Here is a 24,019-nt window from a genome sequence, read left to right as displayed (position 1 = left end):
GAGAAAGAATCAAGCAATTATCTAGTCTTTCTTATGTGAATTGTGCTTCCATAGTCATAAATGCAGAAGGAATAATAGAAAAGCGCCATTGGGGAATCCTCAATAAAAATAATAGGTTTAGACCAAGATAATCAATGGCTGCTAAAACATTAGGTTAGAGACTGGTGAAGGATTTTTTAATGGATGGATTCAGCCGACCATGCTGATGAAGGATTAGAGGCTGATGAAGGATTTTATAATGGATGGATTTGGCTGACCATGCTGAAATCATCAATCAAAAGTAGTATTTCTAAATGTGGGACAACCAGACATTATGTACTTTCTTTTGTAATGCAATAGCACACAGTACCATCTAGAATATATTTTAGGGGGAAAATAATCTGCATACTATAAAGCTTCTAGATATAATTGCCTTGAGGGATTGAAGAACATGGGGCTGAAGAAAAACTTGAGCACATAATTAGCCAAAATCTGTGGGAAATTCTAAAGGTCAACAAAGAAATGTCATAAAAGGGGGTGGAAAGAGAGGGAGTTGGAATAGATTAAAAGAGACTTAAAGGATACACCAATCAAATGCCAAGTACGCCCCATGTTTGGATCTTGATTCAAACAAACCAACTGTAAAAATATTTTTCAGAGATATGGGTAGCAATTTGAATGCAGATGACATATGAGATGAAGCTAAGTAATTATTAGTACTCTTGTTGGGTGTAATAATGATACTGTGGTTATGCTTTTTTAAAAAAGTGATTAGCTGTTGGGTATATATGCTGAAGTGTTGACACGTTAAATTAAACCATATCTAGGATTTCCTTTAAAATATTCCAGGGGTAAGGGATGAATGTTGTGGGAAGGATATAGATGAAACAATGTTGACAATTCTTTAAAGTGGAAACATGGGGGTTAACTATACTGTTCTCTCTACTTTTGTGTATGTTTGAAATTTTCCATAATAAAGAACTGGGCTTTGGTTTTGTTTTGTTGAATTTTAAATGAGCTTGTTTCTACAGATCACAGCCCTCTGGCTGTGTTCTGACCTACTGAGAGTTCAACAGGACCCCCTCCCTTTACCCATATGGAGGCCACACACTCAATATCTGTAGGGTACAAATGACTGAAATGAGTCTGGGATAAAGAAAACAGCAAAGCAAGCCAGTGAATCATGGCAGCTGGCACCTACCTCTGTGTTGGAGACTAATGGAGAGTGACAGGGACCGTGGCAAACCAAAAGCCACATACACATCCAAGTTGGGCAGTCAGTCTTGCCATGTAGGAATAAGGGCCCCAGATGGCCAGGCTTCTGACTTGTTTTTTTTTTTTTTCTTTTTGAGACAAGGTCTCATTCTGTCTCCCAGGCTGGAATACAGTGGTGTGATCTCGGCTCACTGCAACCTCCGCCTCCCAGGTTCAAGAGATTCTCCTGCCTCAGCTCCCCCGAGTAGCTGGGACTACAGGCATGGCTAATTTTTGTATTTTTAGTAGAGATGGGGTTTCGCCATGTTGGCCAGGCTGGTCTTGAACTCCTGACCTCAGGTGATCCACCCACCTCGGCCTCCCAAAGTGCTGAGATTACAGGCGTGAGGCACCGCACCCAGCCCTGACTTTTCATTAGAAACTGAAAATCTCAGCATTTCTGTGAAATCTCCGAATATGTAGGCAAATGATTTTTTTTTTTTAATGTCAGCACTTTGCAAGTTAGTGCTGGAAGGCCAAACAAAATCTGTCTGCAGGCTAGATTTGTTCCACAGATGGCTGTTTTGTGATCCCTGACACTACACCATGTAATGCATTATATAGTAATGCATTAATAATCGGTTGACATTCTTAGCAGTTGGGTCACACTGCTGGCACGACCAAGGTTGCACACATCTGAAATCCCCAGATCTTTTACGTGCAAACAGCTGTCAAGCCAGGCATCCTCACACATGGCACTTTGAACTGAACATAGACTTACAATTATCTCTATGAAAATTGCATCTTGTCATTTGTCAGAAACATTTGTCTCTGGATTGGCTCCACTCTTCTCCCAAATTCTACTGAATGTGCACTCCTTTCAGGCTGTGTCACCCCTAGCTCTGATGAGCTCGTCTTCATCCAAGCAGTCTACAAAGCCAAGGTCAGCCTGGGTTACATCTGGTTTCTCTCCTGCTGGGGCCTGGGTCTGTTCAGTTGTCACTTCAAGCTTCCTTCCCAGTTTGGTCACTTCGTACTTACCCACTTCCTTCTTGAAGCCACTACACAGTATAGTCAGGTCTAAGCCAGTGGTCTGATGCTAATAAAAATGTCATAATACTTTGTGGTTTTTAAAGCATTTTCCTGTATTCTGACTTGATTTTTTTTTTAATTGAGACAGAATCACTCAGGCTGGAGTGCAGTGGTGTAATCTCAGCTCACTGCAGCCTCTACCTCTTGGGCTCAGGTGAGCCTCCCACCTCAGCCTCCCAAGTAGCTGAGACTACAGGTGTGCCTCGCCACACTGGGTTAATTTATGTATTTTTTGTAGAGACAGGGTTCCCCATGTTACTCAGGCTGGTCTTGAACTCCTGGGCTCAAGCAATCCTTCTGCCTCAGCCTTCCAAAGTGTTGGAATTACGATGTGAGCCACCATGCCCTGCTGACTTGATTTTTATCACCCACCACAACCTTAAAAAATTCTATCAACATCACTTTAAGACATTGGACCACAAATAGGTTCACTGTATGTTTGTTGTTTATGGCCTAATCAATTTCTTAGCTGAAGATTTCTAAATTAGGGAAAGAACAACTAGTTTAGCTTCCTTCCAACTCTACCATCTTAACAGAGAAACAGTTGCCAAAGCCACTGCCATTCCAGCAGTAACCAGCAGGGACAGAAACAATATTGAAGAATGTTCTAACCATAACAGTTGTTGGAAAATGGAATAGGCTGCCTTGAGAGGAACTGAAATTCTGATGCTTGTAGTTTTCAAATAGGAGCTGGGGTTTTGTGGAAGGAATTTCTCTGTGATAGAAGGTTGACAGAATGATCTCTCATTCATTTATTGTTGTCTGTTTGGGATCTTGCTTTGAGCTGAGCTCTGAGAAGTACCTAAGAGACTCCTGGTGGTCAGTGAGTTACCTGTGAAGGTTAGAAACCTGCACTTACTGAGTCTGATCACTTTTCTGCTTTGTGCATTTTAAAATTAATCACCTCTTACAAAGCAGTTTTTGGCAAATTTCCTTTTGAAAATGCCAACCCTTTCTCCATTATTAAAAAATGGAAAGAATCGATACGATGGACTATTACTCAGTCATAAAAAGACATGAAGCAGTGATATATGGTACAATATGGATGAATCTTGAAAACATTATAAAGTGAAAAAGCCAATTACAAAAGACCACATGCTGTATAATTCCATTCGTAGGAAAGTCCAGACTAGGGAAATCTACAGAGACAAAAAGTGGCTTTGTGATTGCTTAGGGCTGGTAGGGGAACAGGATGGAAGATGGGAGGGTGAGAACTAGTCTTGAGGTGATGAAAATGTTTGAAAATTGACTGTGGTGATGATTGTACTTACCTGTGAACATACTAAAATCCATTGAACTGTACACTCTAAAATGGACGAGTTGTATGGTACAGGAATTATATCCCATTAAAGTTGTTGAGTTGTTTTGTTTTTGTTTTTGTTTTTTTAAGAAAGTAAGCAATTTGTTTTTTGGTTTTTGTTTTTTTGATACGGAGTCTCGCTCTGTCGCCCAGACTGGAGTGCAGTGGCACGATCTCGGCTCACAAAAACCTTCGCCTCCCGGGTTCAAGCAATTCTCCTGCCTGAGCCTCCCAAGTAGCTGGGATTACAGGTACACGCCGCCACGCCTGGCTAATTTTTTGTATTTTTAGTAGAGGCGGGGTTTCACAGTGTTAGCCAGGATGGTCTCCTGACCCCGTGGTCCGCCTACCTTGGCCTCCCAGAGTGCTGGGATTACAGGCGTGAGCCACTGCGCTAGGCCGCAAGGTTTTTTTTGTTGTTTTTTGTTTTTAGACAGGTCTGGCCCAGGCTGGAGTGCAGTGGTGCCATCTCAGCTCACCACAACCTCCGTCTCTCGAATTCAAGAGATCCTCCCACCTCAGCCTCCCGAGTAGCTGGGATTACAGGTATGTGCCACCATACCCGGCTAATTCTTGTATTTTTAGTAGATGCGGGGTTTCACCCTGATGGCCAGGCTGGTCTTAAACTCCTGGGTCATAACAAAAACAAAAAAAAATTCCGCCCACCTTGGCCTCCCAAAGAGCCAGGATTACAGGCGTGAGCCACCTATATTATTATTATTATTATTATTATTATTATTATTATTATTATTAAATGGATAGAGATTTTATTTGTTTCCAAGCCTGGGCTGCATTTCTACAGGGCACCCACCCCATGCCTCTGAGGATGTCTGTGAGCCAGAGGCGACCTCCCCGGGGTTGGCGAGGAACCCGGCGCCAGGACGAGGGGAAGTGGGCGGCCCTTCCCACATTCCAGTTGGCACAAGGTTCCTGTTCTGCATCTGGGGGCTGGGTGGGTGAGAGCAACCGAAGCCTGGGCTAGCGGAGGAGATAGACGAGAGCTCCGCCCTCCATCCACTTCTCTGAACGTTTTAGGTCTTGCTTTTTACCACTCGCGGGGTAATATTTGCACCCAAAATCTAGCAACGATCCCGTCCACGAAAACAGCTGAAAATCTCCCCTTTGAAAGAACACGTCCGGGAGTCTTTCCAACCCTTAACTAAGCTTGTGCCCGCTTTGCCCACCCCCCTGGGGATGTGGAGCAGGGCGCATCCGCCCACAGCTTGGCCTGATTTCCCGGCCCCCGGGAGGACTTCTGAACCAGCATCTGTGACGTGCCACTAGGAGAAGGGGCACAGGATGGGTAGGGGAACTCTCCGAGCACATTCCCCAAACTGCAAATCTGCCCAGGGACGGCCGGGCGCCTGGGTTGAGAAGGGCCCGCAGTCTGTTGGTCTCTGCAGACAGAAGCGAGGGGGAAGAACTCATCACGAGTTACAAGGGCGGAAAACAGCCGCCCCAGATCTCTCCACAGCTCCCCGGACGCCCCGCGCTGGGCCTCGGGCCCTAACGCCTGGGAGTGGTCGGCGGTGCTTGGGCCCCGCCAGGGGGCGAGAGGCAGGGGCCCGGCCCTGGGCCTCGTCTCGGCACCGGGAGCTCCGGCTCGCACTGTAGAGTGAAGTGCCCAGAATATTCGATCCCCACGGCCAACTAGGGACCCCGCCACAATGGAGCGCCTCGCCACCTCCATCCGCCCTCCCGTGGTCCCGGACTAGGTGCAGTTGCAGGACCCGCCTAAGAAGTGCACTAGAAGGACGCAGTGGGTGGATGTCCGGGTTCGAGCGGCTGGATGTCGCGCGTTGGCAACAAGTAGCTCGGAAAACGGGCATTGAGAGTCCACTGCGAGCTGCTTTCTGCTTGCGGCCAATGGAGACGTGCGACACAGCAATTAGAGACAAGAAGGGAGAAGTCTAAAGAAAGACTAACTCCTTCCTTCTGGCAAGGAGATACACAAAAGGGGTTGCAGACATCCAAAAGGGTCGTGCTCCAGGTGAGGCTCGAACTCACAACCTCGGCATTGCTCTGCATGTACTGCTGTATAAGTACCGCGCGCTAACCGATTGCGCCACTGGAGCTCCGCTGAGCGGGCCTAGCGATGGCTCTATCAGGGCGCACTGGCGCCCGCGGCGGGCCCCGGCGGAGCATGCGCATTCGCGGCGCGAGCCCAGGCCCGAACCTTCTGCGACTTCGCGCCGAGCTCCCGGCTGTCCCCAGGCGGAGCAAGCAGGGGAAGCCTGCGAGTGTCGCCCTCGGGAATGGAGGGGCCGCCTAGCCTGGCCGTGACGGGAGGGCCACGGGGGCCCTGCAAAGAGCGCAGCGCGCAGCCCCGGGCCTCGCCGTAGGAGGAGCGGCCCTAGCGCCTGCGACCGGAAAACCCCCTCTATGGGCTTCGCGTCCCGGAGCCGGCCCGCGAGGGGCAGGGCCCAGGCCCGGGGAGCGGCAGGCGGTCCTCGCCGCGGTGGTGACGCGGGCCGGGGGTGGGGCTGGGGATGGGGATGAGCCGGGCGGCCTTGCTCCCGCGCCCCGGGGAGGCCCGACCCGACTCCCCGCGGGGCCCCCGGAAGGAGCGCGTCCGGAGCCCCCCAGTGGCGGCTGTCGGGGGCGCCCCGGCTGGGCGAGGCCAGGGGCCGGGGACGGCGCGCGGCTGTGGCTTGGCGCCTGGTCTGACTCGCCAGGTTCCCGCGGCTCTTGGGCCCTCCAGGCAGGAGTCGGGGACCCGAAACCTGGCCAGGCCACCCCAAGCGGAGGACGCGGACATAGCTCGGGCTTTGGAGAAGTTGCAGCCCAAACCCTGCGTGTTTTGTTGGGCCACAAAATGATGTTAAAACTAATTTCCAGTATTTAAAGTCAGGAGATCTCATACAAATATCTAGATACCATTTAAAAACAAAATCTAACCATTTCACCCAAGGCTGAGTTGTGACTGTTCTGGGCCGTAGGCACTTTTGTCTTCGTAGGCTCCTGTCCTCCATTTAAAAAAAAAGTTTTGAAAAATTACATTTTACCACTGTGATGATATAAAAATGAATGTAATTCAAACTGAATTTATTGCTATATTATTACTATTTTTTCATTTGTTATTACTATATTTGTTTTCTTCTCATTTCAAAAGAAATTAACATTTAAATGTTTTTTTCTGGTCTAGGCACTGTGCCTGTTGTACCTAATTGATAAGCCTGCCAGGAACCTGGTCCTCTGGGGAAGGTAGCAGGCACCTCCCGAGTGCCAGCAGCCTCCCGAGTGCCCACCACCCCGTCTCTTCCTTCAGGCTTGTCTCACTCATCTTGATGGTCTCTGAGCACCTGTTGGCATGTTGATCACCTGTTTGGTGACTTCCGCTCTCCTAGGAGAGCGCCGAGCAAACAACAGAATGATTATTGCAGTAATGGGGGAAACTGCATGAGCAAGCGATGGACAGAATGAAGGTCATTTGTGTAGTCACCTTGAGGGTGACTTGGCCACAGTAACAGTTGTGTTAGGGCGACAAATGTCAAGCAGTGGGATGGTACTGGACTGTAGAAGGCCTTGAAATTCAAGCAGAAGAGTTAAAGTGATTAGGTAGACGGGGAGGAGGTAGCAAAAGATTCTGTGTAAGGCAGGGGGCCTCCCGAAGGAGTTTTTAGGAAGGTCTCCCTAGAAAAAAGCCAGGGGAGGCTGTTTCCAGATGGTGTTGTAAGCTGAGAGACACGCATGGAGACTCAGGAACTCAGAACAGGGATGGTCAACTCCGCAAGATCCCATCCCGCACCAGGCAGGTGGTGGGAGGCAGGCCTCTTTACAGCATGCCAGGATTGGGCTCCTTGGAGCTTTTGTGGGTGAGGCCAGGGTAAATCAAGGCCACAGAGAGTGATCTGTTAAATAAGTTCTTCCTGGCAGCTGGAACAGGATGAAAAGGTAAATGCATGGTTTGTGCAGGGTGGGGATGATTTTTTCCCCTCTAAATTAAAAAGGGTTAATTCTTGGTAAACAAGTAAATTGTGGACCCATACACAGCGTCTTCTCAAATCCGTAGCGTTTGCACAATCTGCCCTTCCTCCGGAGTCTCACAGGCAGAGCCCACCTGGTGAACCACGAGCAGCAGAGTTGACTCTCGGTGGTCCAGCGTCCCTTCCCACTAGCCCCATTCATGTATCTACTCCTTTACTGGTTCCGCAGATACTGATTCCCCAACAGTATGTAAGGGGAAAGCAGCACCTCATAAAGGGAACCTAAATTGCTTAGCCCCCAAGAATATTGGTTTTCTAATGAGGAGCCTAGTGCGGGTAAGGCTGCACCTGGTGAAGGGGGCGGGGTCAGAAACTCCGCTGCTGGAAATCTTTTCCAGCAAGGAAAAGTCTCCTGGGACCTGAAAGGCACTTAACCTGACCCAGACTGCCTCTAAAGAGCAATGAACTAGGAGTCTTCGCTGTGGTCCTCTTAAGTTTGTAAGAGACTGTAATAAGTCTCTTACTCTCTCCGGGCCTCAATTTGCTCATCTATAAATTGAAGAATCTAGACTAGATAAGAGCTCTCCTGCCTGGCTTGACTGGTAGAGGACCCCTTTTACCATGTATACTCTTGCCAACACCTAGAAATTATTTTATCATGCAATGATTTGTGTATGATGTGTAATAGAGAAGGGATTGTTAAATAAAACTTATTTTAGATCTATGTGTAACTTTAAAACAGTAATATCGGCTGGGCGCTTTGGCTCACGCCTGTGATCCCAGCCCTTTGGGAGGCCGAAGCAGGTGAATCACTTGAGGCCAGGAATTTGAGACCAGCCTGGCCAACAAGGCGAAACTTCCTGTGGGTTGCAGTAAGCTGAGATCACACCACTGCACTTCAGCCTGGTCGACATAGAGAGACCCTGTCTCAGTAAATAAATAAATACAGCAGTAATATCTATATTATTAACAGACGAGTTTCAACCTTTTCACATTTTCCAAGTAATGCAGAATGTTTAAAGTAATTATGTAAGGGGAAAGCATGCTTTGTTAACAAATATCTTTTAAAATAACATATATCTGGTATTGGGACAAATGTATATTAAAATGTATGAAACTTAATGACTCATTGTAGCATCAAAAATAGACAAAAACTGCTTTCCTAAATGAATGTTTGGAATGTATGCCTTTTGCATTTTTTTAAAAAACTGGTTTATTTTTATTTCATTTTTTGTGTCTAAATGATGAGATAAAACAGAAGGGTTCAGACTGCTGTATGCAAGTGACATTCTGCAAATAGCATGATGTGGGTATGGCTGGTCTTTATTTCTAATAATGAGAGGCCAAATCAGATCTAATGGTCACTATATTTTCTCTTTATGACTTTGGTTTCAGATATACAGGAGACACTGTGAGGAGCCATACAAACAGTTTGATGAGCTGAATGCAATGTGTAGGTCTAGTGAATGAAAATCGTCTTGTTTCAAAATTATAGAATTCTCATTTGATGGTCCTCATTTACTTTATTCCAGGAAACATTTTATATTTTCTATTTTTAGCCAGCATTTCATTATGGATATATATTAAGCAGCATATGACTTTTAAAAATATTGCTGTAGAGTAGTCAAAGCCCACATGAGAAGCCACCCAAGCAGCTGTCGTATGAACGCATATCTGGTGTTCAAGGAATGAATGCTTCATGTACTGGTGAGCACGCATTCGGAGGCTTCCAAAGTGATTCCATTTTAATGGGTAGCAGGGGATCTTAGAGGATTATTTTAATTGTTATTTTTCCAAATGGAAAAGTAAAAGACACCACTGCCACGTGCAACACTGTGGACCTTCCTGAATGCCTTTCAGAACCCCCTCCATTTGTCAGTGTCTGATATCCCGTCCTGTCCTGATAGTCCATGATGCTCAACAGCACCCCGTGGGAAAATGACCCCTTATTTTCCCTTAGGAGGAGAAAGAGGTGTAGGTCTCAAGGCCCACACTCTAGGGAAGTATGATGCAGATTTGAACCAATTACACACATAGAGTGGAACATATGATAATTTGAGGAATCCCATCAAATTACCCGGATTGACACCAAAATGAAGAAGTGGTGACAGCCTGTCAGATGAGAAAAATTTTAAAGATTGGTAATGTCCAGTGTTGATGAGAGTGTGGGGAAATGGATACTCTATAGCTGGTTTTGTTTTTAAGATAGTTCATCAGAATCTGTCAGTGTTTTAAATGGATGTATCCTTTGACCCAGCAGTTTCTATAGGATTCTCTCTTACAGATACACCCATACTTGTGAACAAATATACTGTATTTCATCAAATCTAAAACACCCTAAATTGTAAAATGTGCTATTATTTTATGTACCATTAAGAAAACAAAACCTACCGTTTTAACTATGACACAGTCCTTTCATATCACTTAGAATTACATTTTATACTCATTAAGATCGCTCCTAGCCAGGCGCGGTGGCTCACGCCCATAATTTCAGCAGTTTGGGAGGCCGAGGCAGGCAGATCCCGAGGTCAGGAGATCGAGACCATCCTGCCTAACATGGTGAAACCCCGTCTCTACTAAAAATACAAAAAATTAGCCGGACATGGTGGTGGGTGCCTATAATCCCAGCTACTTGGGAGGCTGAGGCGGGAGAATGGTGTGAACCTGGGAGGTGGAGGTTGCAGTGAGCCAAGATCGCGCCACTGCACTCCAGCCTGGGAGACAGAACGAGACTCCATCTCAAAAAAAAAAAAAAAAAAAAAAAAATTCTCTCTATGACTCAATGTATTTTCAATCATATTTTCCTCTGGAGAGCCATTGCTTTCTGCCCACCTTTTCAGCCTCATAGTTTCTGTCACTGACAAACACTTCAAAGAGGACAGCAGCTCAGGGTGCTGAGCTCACCTGAATGCACTTCTCTTCTCCATGAAATTTTGGCCCCTTAGACTGCTGCCTTGTGGCTTATTGCTACATTCAGACAGATTGGGGGTAGGGTGGGTTATTTACAGAATTTTAGCTACTAGCAGTGGGAAGGTTAGTTTGATGGAAGCTGATGCATCTGTAGATAATGTGACCACATAATTTATCCTCCAAACGGGGACATTTCTGAGAGTCAAAAGGAGCACTATTAATAATACTGGACCAACAAGCATGAATTGTGCTGTCCCAGACAATCTGGAACATATGGTCACCCTAATCCTAGCTCCCTTTTGTATTACTATAAATATATAAACCATAATTAGGGAAAACTCCTTGTTAAATGTCTCTATAAGAACATGGATGGCGTGTGTACCAGTCCAATTCATACTGCTCTGCTCCAAATTCGCCCTTCTTGGTCCTGCCTTGTGATCCTGGAGCTGGACCCTGAAAGTATTTGTCTTGTCAGCTGGTGCCACTGTTGGGTCTTGTCAGTAGAAAGTGCTAGAGGAACACTAGAAGGTACTTCTCTTCCTAGCTCAGTGCTTTTCTTCTGGCTCCTACAGCACAGCTGTCAGTGGGCGGCTTCCCGGTGAGATTTTGCCAACACCCAACAGAGTCTCCTGCTTGCCATCCTCAGCCTGCAGCACCTCAGCAAACTCCTCCACCATCCACAGGCCCCGTCGCCACCCTCACCTGTGAGCTCTGAATCTCAGCCTTGGATGGGAGGGAGAGTTTGTTGCTTCCTTGGGTTCCTTATGTCAGCCCTAGAGGTAGTGGCTGCTCCCTTTGTTATTCCTGAATTAACTAGAGTTCCATTTATCCTTCTTAGTAATTAATCCTCCTTTACTAGTTAATAATTTTTTACATTAAAATGTCCCTATTCAAACTACTGGTGTGTCTGAATCCTGACTGATACAGGATGCATTAATTATTTCTTTTCACTTGTTGGAGAACAACAGCCTTCAAAGAACATGGAGAACATGGTGGTTGGTGGGTAAAAATAATACACTTACATAGTGCTTATCATATGCTAGGCACCACTCCAAGAACTTGACACCCTATGAAGCAATTTCATCTTCACAGCAACCCTATGAAGCAAGTAGCATTCTCGTTTCCTTTCACCGATGAGGAACGTGCAGCACAGTGAGGCTGTGCAATTTACCAAAACAAGTGGTAAAGCTAAGATTCAAATACAGATTGTGCAACTGAAGAGTCCATGCCCTCAAACGGTATGGAGTAGATGGCTCATTTTGCCACCTGGAGAACAGTGAGCATGTCTGGCCTTGACAACTCTGTGCCTCTCGGGGTCACCCTCAAGAGAGGCACAGAGCTCTTGTCAGGCTCACAGAAGCCTGCGTGATGGTGGCCAAAGCATTCCAACTTGAAATATGGGAAAGACGAGTTAGAACTCTGACCCCTAGAGAGGTGAAAACCACGACCCAGGCATGCTGGGCGCCGCTGTGCCTAGATTCCCTGCTGCTGAGGAATGGGGAGGGTTCCTCTCTCAATCCTGGCAAGGGATGGACCCAAACCTATTGGACCAGATAGAGGTCTTGGAGGTCACAGCACAGATTATGATGGAGACTTTCCTGTGAGAAGAGAAAGGAAGAGTTTCAACAGAGCCCGCCAGGGAGCTCTGGGGTTTCAGTAACACTCAACGTGTTCCTTAGGTCAAAATTTTTGGGCGAGTAGGAAAGCCCACCTTGTGGGAAAGAGGAAAGACAAGAAACTGGAGTAAAACAACCTAAGTCCATGTTTCTGCTCAACCAACTGGTTGAGTGACTTCAATAGTTGTCCATTGATCATATATACCACAGTTGACTGAGCCATTCTCCTACTGATGGACATCCTAGGCTCTTTCCTGTGTGGGACTTTTACAAGCTTCTAGGAGCATATGTGTACAAGTATTTTTATTTTTATTTATCTTGGATAAATACAGAAATGGAATTGCTGGGTCATAATGTATGTTTATGTATAGTTTCTTTGTTTTTAGCATTTTTATTGTGGTAAATTACACATAACATAAAATTTACCATTTTAACTATTTTTACATTGTACAATCCAGTGGCACTTAGTACATTACCACGCCCCGCTAATTTTTATATATCTCCTGACCTCAAGTGATGATTCACCCGCTTCAGCCTCCTAAAGTGCTGGGATTACAGGCGTAAGCCACTGCACCTGGCTTTTTGTGTGTGTGTGTGTGGTAAAATATACAGAACATAAAATTTACCATTTTAACCCTTTTTAAGTGTGTGATTCAGTGGCATTAAATACATTTACATTGTTGTACAACCATCTCTACGATTGATCCCGCAACTTTTTTCTCATCTCAACCGAAATCCCATACCGGTTGAACAGTAACTCTCCATTCCCTCCTCCCTCGAGCCCAATGACCACTATTTTACCTTCTAGTTCTACAAATTTGACTACTCTAAATATTCATAAAAGTGGAATCCTACAATATTTGTCCTTTTGTGTATGGTTTATTTCACTTAGCGTAATATTTTTAAGGTTTATTTATGTTGTAACATCTATCAAAACATTTCTTCTTAAAGCTGAATAATATTTCATTATATGCGATACTACGTTTGGTTTATACATTCATGTGTCAATAGACGCTGGGTTGTTTTCATCTTTTAGTTATTGTGAATAATGTTGCTACTAACATCAGTGTACAAATATCTGTTTGAGTCCCTGCTTTCAGTTCTCTTGGGTATATATCTAAAAGTGGAATTCCTGGAAGATATAGTTAATTCTATGTTCAATTTTTTGATAAGCCACCATACTGTTTTCCACAGCAGCTGCGCCATTTTTACATTCTCACTAGCAATACACAAGAGTTCCACATCTTCACCACCACTTGCCATTTTATGTTTTGGTTTGTTGTTGTTGCTGCTGTTTTTATAATAGCCATCCTAATGAAATGAAGCACTCTGTCACTGTAGTTTTGATTTGCGCTTCCCTAATCATGAGTGATGTGAGCATCTTTTTATGGGTTTATCAGCCATTTACATATCTCCTTTGGAGGAATGTCTATCAAGTCCTTTGCCTATTTTTAAAATCCTGTTGCTTGTTTTTTTGTTGTTGAGTTTGGGGAGTTGTTTTATATTCTGGATATTAACCCGTTATCAGATACATGGTTTGCAAATATTTTCTCCCATTTTGTAGCTTGCCTTTTCACTCTCTTGATGGTGTCCTTTGATGCACAAACGTTTTTAATTTTGATAAAGGTCCTATGTTTGGTGGTTGTTTGGGGCTATGTTTTTGACACAGGGTCTATCTCTGTTGCCCAGATTGGAGTGCAATGATGCGATCATAGCTCACTGCAACCTCAGGCTCCTGGGCTCATGCAATCCTCCTGTCTCAGCCTCCCCAGTAGATGGGACTATAGGCACACGCCACCACTGTCAGCTAATTTTTTTTTTTTTTTTTAATTAGAAATGAGGTCTTGCCTGTTTCCCAGGCTTGTCATGAACTACTGACCTCAAGGGATCTTCCCACCTCAGCCTCCCAAAACACCGGGATTACAGACAGGAGCCCCAAAACCCGGCCCCTATGTTTAGTTTTATAAGAAACTATGGAACTGTTTTTCCAAATTAGTTGTGCCACTTTATATTCCCACCAGTAATGTTGAGTATTCCAATTGCTTTACATCCTCACCAATGCTTCATATTGTCAGTCTTTAATTTTAGCCATTCTACGGGGTGTGTAATAGTATCTCCTTGTGTATTTAATTTGCATGTTAATTTGCATTGTATATTTAATTTGAGCATGTCATTAATTGCCAAACTAATGATGTTGAGCAATGTTTTGTGTGTGCTTATTGGTCATCTGTGTATCTTTATAAAATGGTTGTTCAAACCTTTTGCCCATAGTTTTGTTGTTTTTTGTTTGTCTTCTTTTTTGTTTTTGAGTTTTGGTCTTTTTTTAAAATTAGGTAGTAGGAGTGGCTAAAGGCCTTTGGTAAGTCATTGATTTTCTGTTTCTTTATCTGTAGGTAGCAAGTATGAGTTCCTCCATGACATGTGGGCTACAAGAAATGCCAAGCTTGGCCACTGCTCACAGTCCCTGGGACTGGTAAGAATCCATGCATGCCTTCTCCCATCTAAGACATGCGGGATCCATGCCAGGAAGAATGAGGCACATGCCAGAGGATATGGGGGCTGGGAGGAGGGCAGTAACACAGTGATTTGAAATGAGGTAGCATTCAATGGCCCCTGGCAAAAAGGAGAAAGAAGACGAGGGAGCTGAAAAATGTCTTCATGGGGAAGGAGGGAGGGAAGACAGGGAGGGAGGGGTGGTCCAACTAGCCCTGGAGCAGGGGAAGATGGAAATGTAGCAGATCTATAAGCTAAACTGAAATCTCAGCACAGAGCTGGTCTATGAATTTCTCCCAGAGGGACCTTCTCTCTGTAGGGTAAAAGGGAGCATAAACCTCCAGTTCTGTTTGCAGAGAGCCCTGAGGAACTGACACTGACCACACCCAGATGAGAGGCCTTCTCCTCAGCTGCCAAATTCTGCCCAGTGCTACCTAGCAGGGTCTTAGCTAGGGTAGCTGGCTCCATCCCAGGGCCAACAGCCAATTTCGATTACATTAAGGAGGTAGCGTATTGGAGGACCAACAAGTTTTCTTATTTGATACCCTGATCTTAGAACCTAACCCTCCCAGAGATGCAAATCACAACCATGAACAAATGTATTATGATAGAGAATTAAGATTATAAAGATATATCAGTGAGGGGACAGAAACTATACCAATTATTTAACAGAGACAATGTAATACAGAGAACTGTTAACTAGGTTTACGGTTATTAACTAGATAACTGAAAAGTCAAAAAAACAAATCTGCCGTATCACGTAAGTGAGCAACTGCAAGAAGCAGCTACCCACTGTTGGGCTGAGAGAACAAAGGAAGAAGTTGAACCACTAAAGCTTAGAAGTTGGAGGAAGAGCCCTCTGCATAACTGAAACTCAGACTTCTGAGGAAGGGCTCCAGCATCTGCACTGGCATCTCTGCTGTGGTCACTTTAAAGCTGGTTCTGCAGGTATTGGGAAAACTGCAGGGTGGATTTGGAAACTGCTAAGGAAGGCAGGGCTCAGTGGCTCACGCCTGTAATCCCAACACTCTGAGAGGCCAAGGTAGGAAGATCACTTGAGCCTAGGATTTTGAGACCTGCTTGGGCAGCATATGGCCCTATCTCTACAAAAAATTTAAAAATGAGTCCAGGCCGGGCGCGGTGGCTCAAGCCTGTAATCCCAGCACTTTGGGAGGCCGAGACGGGCGGATCACAAGGTCAGGAGATCGAGACCATCCTGGCTAACCTGGTGAAACCTCGTCTCTACTAAAAAATACAAAAAAAAAAAACTAGCCGGGCGAGGTGGCGGGCGCCTGTAGTCCCAGCTACTCGGAAGGCTGAGGCAGGAGAATGGCGTGAACCCGGGAGGCGGAGCTTGCAGTGAGCTGAGATCGCACCACTGCACTGCAGCCTGGGCGGCAGAGCCAGACTCCGTCTCAAAAAAAAAAAAAAAAAAAAAAATGAGTCCAGTGTGGTGGTGTGCACCTGTAGTCCCAGCTGCTTGGGAGGCTGAGGCAGGAGGATCGCCTGAGCTCAGGAGTTCAAGGTTGCAGTGAGCTGTCATCACACCACTGCACTCCAGCCTGGAGCAACAGAGTGAGACAGCTCCAGAGTGAGACCCCCATCCCTACTACTACTACTATTGCTACTACTACTACTACTAATAATAATAATAATAGTGCCAAGCTTGTGAAACCTGGTCCAAATGGAAAGTGATAGGTACTCAACTCTATCCCTCAGTGGGTGTGAATAAGGACACTTCCAGCCTCATCCCTTGGCCACTCAAGGAACCAGTCTCGGGATGAAGCTGACGCTATGGGTAGCAGATGGGAGGGATGGAAAGAACCAGGGTCCATGATGGCGCTGCTGAGTCACAGACTCACTCTCCTCTGGGTGTCCAGTTGTGTAAGCCTTCTGTCTTTCTGTTGATTACAGCACTGTTTAACAAAGGCCTCTGCTACTTTGCAGCCAAGAGCATCTTGATAGATTAGGAAAGCAAAAAAGAGGATAAAAAAAGAAACCAGGAAAAGGGATGTGTGGTAGATTAAATAATCCTTCTTGGTTCTTTCCAAAAATCTCCTGTCCTAATTCCTGGAATCTGTGAGTATGTCACCTTACAAAACAAAAGGGGATGTTGCAGATGTGATTAAGTAGTTCGATGAAAAGATTATCCTGGATTATCTGGGTGGGCCCAATGTAATCACAAGGATTAGTTACAGAGGAAATGTGACAACAAAAACAGAGGATGAAATGATGTGTCTTAATGAAGAAGGAAGGCACCCTGTGAGCCAAGAAATGCAGGTGGCTTCTAGAAGGTGGAAAAGGCAAGAGAACAGATTTTCTTTTAGAGTTCTCAGAAATAATGCAGCTCCGACAACACCTTGATTTAGCCCATAAGACCCATTCAGACTTCTGACCTTCAAAACTATAAGACAATACATTTGTGTTGTTTTAAGGCACTAAGTTTGTGATTTTTTCAATTTATTTTATTTTATTTTATTTTTTTGTAGAGACAGCATCTGGCTATATAGCCCAGGCTGGTCTCAAACTCCAGGCCTCAAGCCATCCTTCCTACCTGGCCTCCCGAAGTGCTGGGATTATAGGTTCGAGCCACTGTGCTGGGCCTGTGGTAATTTATTATAGCAGCTACAGGAAACTAACACAGCATGGTAATTAGAAAACCCAAAAGAAGATGCCAAGAATAAGTACAAATGTAGCAATAATTAGATAGATATGAAAGAGTTGAATCCAACGACTACTAAACATGTAACATACAGATTAGATTTTTCTAAACTCCAGGTAGGTGCCCTTCATGAAAGGTATATCTAAAACAAAATGATGCAGGGAAACTATACACCTGTTGTCTCAGTTATCTATTGCAGTGTAGCAAATCACCCTCAAAACTTAATGACTTAGGGCCAGCCAAAGTGGCTCACGCCTATAATCCCAGCACTTTGGGAGGCCAAGGCAGGTGGATCATTTGAGGTCAGGCGTTCAAGACCAGCCTGGCCAACATGGTGACATCCTGTCTCTACTAAAAATACAAAATTAGCCAGGCGTGGTGTCATGCGCCTGTAATCCCAGTTACTCGGGAGGCTGAGGCAGGAGAATCACTTGAACACGGGAGGTGGAGGTTGCAGTGAGCCAAGATCATGCCCACTGCACTTCAGCCTGGGTGACAGAGTGAGTCTGTCTCAAAAAACAAAACCTTAATGACTTAGGAAGGTGGCTTTAGTGGCCGCATGAACTGCCAGCATGAACCTGACTGCCGAGGAACAAGAGTGCAAAGCTAAGAAACTGAGGCATTTTGAAGCATTTGAAGACACTTGTCCTCCTTATCTGACCCCCAAAGACGATGAATTCTATCAGCAGTGGCAGATGAAATATCCTAAACTCGGCTGGGCGCGGTGGCTCACGCCTGTAATCCCAGCACTTTGGGAGGCCGAAGCAGGTGGATCACCTGAGGTCAGGTGTTCGAGATCAGCTTGGCCAACATGGTGAAACCCCATCTGTACTAAAAATGCAAAAATTAGCCAGGTGTAGTGGTAGGCACCTGTAATCCCAGCTACTTGGGAGGCTGAGGCAGGAGAATTGCTTTAACCTGGAAGGCGGAGGTTGCAATGAGCCGAGATAGCACCACTGCACTCCAGCCGGGGCGACGGAGCAAGACTCCGTCTCAAAACAAAAGAAAAATATCCTAAACTAATTCTCCAAGAAGCGGCAGTGTATCTGGGGAGCTCCATAAAGACGCTCAAGAGGCCGGCCACGGTGGCTCACTCCTGTAATCCCGGCACTTTGGGAGGCCAAGGCGGGCGGATCACGAGGTCAGGAGATCAAGACCATCCTGGCTAACACAGTGAAACCCCATCTCTACTAAAAATATTTTTCCAAAAAATAGCCGGGCGTGGTGGCGGGCGCCTGTAGTCCCAGCTACTCAGGAGGCTGAGGCTGGAGAATGGCATGAACCCGGGAGGCAGAGCTTGCAGTGAGCTGAGATCGTGCCACTGCACTCCAGCCTGGGTGACAGAGCGAGACTCTGTCTCAAAAAAAAAAAAAAAAAAAAAGAGGTTCAAGAAGCTTTTCTCACCCTGCACAAGCATGGCTGCTTATTTTGGGACCTGGTTAGGATCCGAGGCATAGATTTGCTCACTCCAGTATCTGCCATCCTCATTGGTAATCCAGGCTGCACCTACAAGTACCTGAACACTAGGTTATTTATGGTACCATGGCCAGTGAAAGGGTCTAATATAAAATACACCGAGGGTCGGGTGCAGTAACTCATGCCCTGTAATCCCAGCACTTTGGGAGGCTGAGGCGGGCAGATCACTTGAGGCCAGGAGTTCCACACCAGCCTGGCCAACATGGTGAAACCCTGTCTCCACTAAAAAAAAAAAAAAAATACAAAAATTAGAAATTAGCGTGATGGCATGCACCTGCAGTCCCAGCTACTCGGGAGGCTGAGGCAGGAGGATCACTTGAACCCAGGAGGCAGAGGCTGCAGTGAGCCACGATCGTGCCACTGCACTCCAGCCTGGGCAACAAAGTGAGACTCTGTCTCAAAAACTAAAATAAAATACACTGAGGCTGAAATAGCTGCTGCTTGTCAGACCTTCCTCAGGGTCAATGACTACCTGCAGATAGAAATAATCTAGGCTTTGGAAGGACTTGCTGCCAAAGAGAAGGCTAATGAGGATGCTGTGCCAGTGTGTTTGGCTGCAGATTTCCCCATTGGTGGCGTGGGGTCATCCTGTGATGGACAAGATGAAGTGGACATAAAGAGCAGAGCAGCATACGACGTAACTTTGCTGAATTGATGGATCCTCTGAAAATCCCACACCTGAAAGAGAAACCCTATTCTGGCATGTGGAAAATGGCAGTGAGCTGGCATCATGATGAAAATCTGGTGGGCAGGCCCCGAAGAGGAAAGTGAGGACGACTCTCATCTTGAAGGCAGAGATCCTGATACTTGGCATGTTGGTGTTAAGATCTTATGGGATGTAGAGACACCTGGTTTGGCAACACCCCAAGGAGATTGCTACTTCATGCTTGGTAATCTTTGGAGAACCAAAATTATATTGCTGCTCTAGTGTCTACATTTAGATTGTTGGGTATATATTTTGAATATGTCTTATGAACTAAACTTTTGGAGCATTTTATATTAATAGTGAAACTTCTTTACGAGAACATGTAACTAGGTTTTTCATTTTTGAGATACTGCTAAATTTTAAAAAGTTGCTTTTCTTTTTATTCTGAGTAGTTGTGGAGTTCCTCAAATATGCTACACAATTTTCAGAATTCTTCATGAAAGGTACTAAAGCATCCAAGTCAACTTATTAGTATAACTTGAAAAAATGCTTCCCTGTCTATATACGTTTTTAGTAGTGAGAGAGTTTTGTCTAGTTTTGAATTTAGTTTCTTCTCAAGAACATCTGACCTGACAACGGGGCCTGTCTCTCAACTTGTCATTTAGTTCTTTCAGAAGCAGTATCTCAGCTGTGGTTAGGCTAACTTAAGCTGTAGAGTTTGTGGGGCTTTGTTTTTTTCTTCTTGCTGTAAGTTTTTATTTTGTTTTTGGACTTTCTACTTGTTTTCCAATAAGCAATGTGCAAATAGTATCCTTTTTTACTCAAAGCTTCTCGGGGTTTATTCTTTACTTAGCTCTAGTTCCTGATTCTTTGGGGTTTACTTCACTCCTATCTACCCGGAGAAATCTACTCATATGTTAGTTCTGGAGCCCGGAAGAACCAGGGCTGACGCCCAGTGTTTATAGTAAGAGTTAATTCCCAATTTGGTATTTGTAGAGAGTCCACTGTGTTCCATGTACTGTGTAAGGTTCCAGGGGAGATATCAGAGGTGGGTAAATATCGGTCCTTGCCTTTGGGGAATTCAGAGTACCGAATAGCTCTTTAGGCCATTCTCTCATTAAGCATTTTCCAAATTTTAGCTCATTGCACATCAGCTTCAAGCTTTTGGTCAAATCCACATCTACTTGTATAATTATTTACATATTATTTCTGCCTAGATAAACTAACTTTTTTATCTTAGAAAAAACTGAATGGCTTAAAGTAACAAGTAAGACAGCTGGACACGTCTCTGCATGTCTCCCCTGGGGTCACTCATGCAGCTATAGCCATCTCAGATGGTCTTACACGGCTGGTGCAGGCTGTTGGTCAACCTTGCCCTCCACATGGTCTCTCATCCTCCAGGACACTAACCCAGGCTTCTGCACATGGTGGGAGCAGCGTTCCAGGTGATGAGATCGGCAGCTGGGAGACCTGGTGAGGACTAGACTCAGATGTCCCATAGCATTAGTTCTGCTGCCTTCTGTATTCACAAGTCACAGTGCCAACCATGATTCAACATATGAGGAAGTGGAATTCACATCTTATTAGAACAGTGGCAAAGTCACATGGCAAGGGGTATGGATTCAGAAAGGGAAGGAGTTATTGTGTCATCTTTTTGATCAACTTTACTATATCTGGAAAATACTAACACAAAGTGGGTATAGGAATGTTAATATCAAAGTTGAAGTCAAGGTGAAAAGAAACTAAGAGGAAATATTTCTTAGAGGTAAAAGAAACACTACAAGAAGATAAAATACTCGTGAGCATGTTTTCATCTAATGACATACATTCAGAATATGTAAAGCAAAAGCTGTTAAAGAATAAGGAGAGGCTAGGCACAGTGGCTCGCAACTGTGATCCCAGCACTTTGTGATTACAGGGAGGATTGCTTGAGCCCAGGAGTCTGAGACCAGCCTGGGCAACACGGTGAAACCCCATCTCTACCAAAAAAAAAAAAAAAAAAAAAAAGTAGCCAGGTGTGGTGATGTGAGCCTGTAGTCCCAGCTACAGTGAGGACAGGCAGGAGGATCACATGAGCCCAGAGAGGTTGAGGCTAAGATCGCACCACTGCACTCCAGCCTAGGCACAGAGTGAGACCCTGTCTCAAAAAAAAAAAAGGAGAAATTAACCCAAAAAAATCACAGCGTTACACTTTAACATATCTCTCTTGGAAACTAAAATATTAAGCACTTTAAAAAATAAAGATCAAGACTATTTGAGTAAATAAAGATCAGTAAATTTGAGTAAATAAAAAATAAAGATCAACACAATAGATTGACCTAATAGGAATATTCAGAACTACATTCTAAGCAGAGTATACACATTCACAAAAATTGACCATAAGCTAAGCTGCAAAGGAAATCTTAACACAACTCCCCACCCAAAAATAATTCAACACAGACTATCTTCTCTTACCACAATGCAATACAATTAGAAATGAAAAACAAAAGCCAGGCACGGTGGCTTACGCCTGTAATCCCAGCACTTTGTGGGAGGCCAAGGCGGGTGGATCACGAGGTCAGGAGATCGAGACCATCCTGGCTAACACAGTGAAACCCCATCTCTACTAAAAATACAAAAATTAGCCGGGTGTGGTGGTGGGTACCTGTAGTCCCAGCTACTCAGGAGGTTGAGACAGGAGAATGGCCTGAACCTGGGAGGCGGAGCTTGCAGTGAGCCGAGTTCGCACCACTGCACTCCAGCCTGGACCACAGAGCGAGACTCGGTCTGAAAAAAAAAAAAAAGAAATGAAAAACAAAACAATAGCCAAACAAAAAACAAACCAGTCTAGAAACTTTTAAACAGACTTGTAAATAACTCAAGTTAAAGGGGTAGCAGGACCAGAACCTAGATTTCCAAATAACCAGTGCAGTTCATGATCTAGCCCTTTTGTTCATATAAACCTATTTGTTTTAAAATAGTTGCTGAATTCTATGAAAGGGTGAGAAAGTGGGAAAGACAAAGGCAGAAACAAAACAAGGTGGGGCAGGAAAGGGATTCACTGGAGCAACTAGTTCAGTGTATGGAAGAATTGAAGGGTCAGGTCGTTATTAACAGCCAGGTTCAGCAAAGCCTGGAAGGATCTGCTGGTCTCAGTGACCTGGGCAGGCAAACACCACCCAGGGGAGGCCAGGGCAAGACACCAGCAAGCAGGCCAGATCCTTTGAGCTTGGATCCCAGGGTAGATTCTATTTGCTTCTGATCCTTTAGTGCAGATGAGCTCCTGTGTGCAGAGGAGAGAGGTGGATCCTAGAGGCAGGTAAATTCCAGAAACTACAAGGGGTCCAACAGTCAGTATTCAGAAGGATTCCAGATGGTTCCAACTCAACAATGCCAGAACACTCACAACATGGCAACTGTCCGTTTTCTGAACATTGGAGTCCAATGGTGCCTGAGCCAGGAGGCCTGCCAATTCAGTAGACCGGCCATGGTATTTGCACTACACAGCATAAATCAGAGGGCATATTTGATAGTGATAACATAGCAGTCATTTAGCTTGTGTAGAGGGTTACTCGGGATATTTCAGACCCCCAAAATTCTACTTGTGGCATTAATTATTCACATTATTTGATCACATCAGTTAAAATACAGAGTACCTATCATTCTTTCCTTTGCACTATGGTAACAGAACATCTGTTGGGCTGAAATCAATTTTTCTCCTTTTTGTGTGAATTCGTTGATGCCTTCATCCACCCACTCACCCATCCCTCCATTTAACTAACACTCAAAGCAAACTTAACACATCTCAGATCCTCAGTGCTTCATGTGTCATTGTTTACGTCTCCTCTAATTACTTATAGGTGAGAAAAATGAAGAAGGTGGTGTGAGTTATTTGGGTGCAAAACGATATTCTAGAAGGAAGTGCTCAGCTAAAACTGTGCTAGATAAATAACTTAAAAAAAGGAGAGAGAAAAATGAAAGAAAAAACAAAAAAAGAGCGGCAGAGAGGAAATGGGAAGGTCTCAGGGGGAAATTCGGCTTCCTATCTGTCTGGGTTTTGATTTTGAGTTGCACCAGAGGAGTCTTTATGTCTGGGATGCTGAGAAAGCCAGCCCACGGCAGGCGGGCTGTGAGGGCAGGATTTGGAGGCGTTTCGTTTCTTAAACTCTATAGTCTGGATTCTGGTGTCAGGGGCCTGAGCCATTTTCCTCCTCCCCTACCTCCCAGCTCCCACTCTACTTCCTCCAATCTTCCTAAGAATTCTGAGTCCTGCAGAAAGGCAGGCTTCTCCATCCTCCACACCTGCGCAGGTTTCTCTTTCCTCACACCTGCACGTCCACGCCCAGCGCCCTAGCCGCTCACACCCAGGATAACTGTTAGAGTCTCTCATACAGGGACATCATTAACACCTCCAGATTCCCGAGGGCTAGGACACTGAGGCCAGTGTCCACATCTGTCAAATTCCTCCCATAGCTGCGTGCGAGCTGAGTATGTTCCTAAGACGCCTAAGGAATTCAGCACGGGGCTCGGGGTCCACTGCGACACTGAACGGAGGACAGCGGCTGCTCTGCTGGGCCTCGGGTGGGGAGGGGTCGCCGTCCTGCCCTGAGCCCGGACTCCGCAGCTCGGCGCCTGCACCGCTCCCCTCGCCGAGCCCGCGGCGGAGTCTGCCGGCCCCACGCAGCGGGTCTGGGGCTCGCCCTGAATCGGGGCCTGCGGGGACCACCGTGCGGCTTCCCGCTGGGT

At 45.4% G+C, this 24,019-nt stretch overlaps 1 non-coding gene across 1 annotated transcript; it reads right to left on the bottom strand.

The window, feature by feature from the left end:
* Positions 1-5,547: 5,547 nt before the first annotated feature.
* Positions 5,548-5,640, bottom strand: TRNAI-UAU (transfer RNA isoleucine (anticodon UAU)). Its single transcript is given in 2 exon segments — positions 5,548-5,583; positions 5,603-5,640. It is a non-coding gene; the product is annotated as a tRNA-Ile (tRNA).
* Positions 5,641-24,019: the final 18,379 nt, after the last annotated feature.

Source organism: Chlorocebus sabaeus, chromosome 14 (genome assembly GCF_047675955.1).
Source record: "Chlorocebus sabaeus isolate Y175 chromosome 14, mChlSab1.0.hap1, whole genome shotgun sequence".
Taxonomy (NCBI): Eukaryota; Metazoa; Chordata; class Mammalia; order Primates; family Cercopithecidae; genus Chlorocebus; species Chlorocebus sabaeus.
This window is presented reverse-complemented; position numbering and strand designations above follow the sequence as displayed.